The sequence below is a fragment of the Vulpes vulpes genome, chromosome 9 (assembly GCF_048418805.1).
Source record: "Vulpes vulpes isolate BD-2025 chromosome 9, VulVul3, whole genome shotgun sequence".
Lineage (NCBI taxonomy): Eukaryota > Metazoa > Chordata > Mammalia > Carnivora > Canidae > Vulpes > Vulpes vulpes.
In genome coordinates, this window is record NC_132788.1 from 57,942,188 (window position 1) to 57,943,437 (window position 1,250).

Genomic DNA, 1,250 nt, shown 5'->3' on the forward strand with positions numbered 1-1,250 from the left:
CATAAAACGCTCTAGAAAAATGCTCTAGAAAGACAGAGGTCGGAGAATTTCCAGGTTGGTGAGCATGTAGAGATTTGGGGAGATTTGTGGCTCCCTCAAAGAAGGTATGGGATCTCCATCCCCTTTCCTGCATACCTTGCCTTAATGCATGTCTTCCATCTGACTATTCTTGAGTTACATCCCTTTATAACATAAACTGGTGGTCTAGTAAGTAGAATGTTTCTCTGGGTTCTGTGAGCTGCTCTAATAAATTAATCAAACCCAAGGAGGGGCGCATTGGAACCTCTAATTTAGAAGCACAGGTGACAGCCTGGACTCCGAGTGGGGGCAGTCGTGTGGACCAGCCCTTAACCTGTGGGATCCGAGGCTAGCTCCGGTTAGATAATGTCAGATTGATCTGAGTTGTAGGACACAGCTGCCACTGGAGAATTGCTTGGTGGTGTGGGAAAACCCACACACGTTGAACTGAGGTGCAGAACACCACAAGGCCAAGTCCAGGTATCATGGTGCTGCACCCCTTCCAGAGGTTCTGGAGCAGGACTTGTCTCCTCCTTGCAGAGGCTGCCTGCATTCCCTGGCACAAGGTCTTGGTCCTTCCGCCTCCCTTACCAGGACTCTTGAGGACATTGGGCCACCGGATAATCTCCCATCTGAAGATCCTTAATTTAATCATGTCTGCAAACTCCCCTTTGCCAGAGGACGTAACATATCCAGAGGTTCCGGGGATTATTAAGGGGTGGACATCTTTGGCAGGGAGAGTTACTTAAATATCATTAATATTTTTACCAAGACTAGCTCGCTTAACTCATTTCACTCTCATTAAATCTCACGAAGTAGATACCATTTTATTCCCCGTTGGAACATGAGGCACAGACTTTCCCAAAGTCACGTAGCCCGAAAAGTGGCCCCTGGAGCTCCTGCTCTTACCCGCTGAGCTCTGTAAGGTGGCACGTGGTGAGCACTACATTAATGTTACCTATTACTGTTATTTCTACCAAGATTAATATAAAAATCTTGATCACACATGGCTCTTGTGAGAATCAAATAAGTTAACACGTGAGAAGCGCCACACAACGCCGGTCGTACTGCGGGTCTTCAAACGTCATTTAGGTCTTTCCAGTCCTGCCAATCCACCTTTCCCTTCATCACGAAGAGGGTTTGGGCTCATTACGCCCTCCCCAAGATGGCGCCCTCCCCGCCCCCAATCCATACCACTCAAGATGGCGCCCATTGCGCTGAAAGCCACTTCC

The 1,250-nt window shown here is 48.3% G+C and overlaps 1 protein-coding gene across 2 annotated transcripts in view; it reads right to left on the minus strand.

The window, feature by feature from the left end:
- GRIP2 (glutamate receptor interacting protein 2) overlaps positions 1-1,250 on the minus strand; it is a 135,082-nt gene that overhangs the window by 132,991 nt on the left and 841 nt on the right. The gene's annotated exons all lie outside the window — the stretch shown is intronic.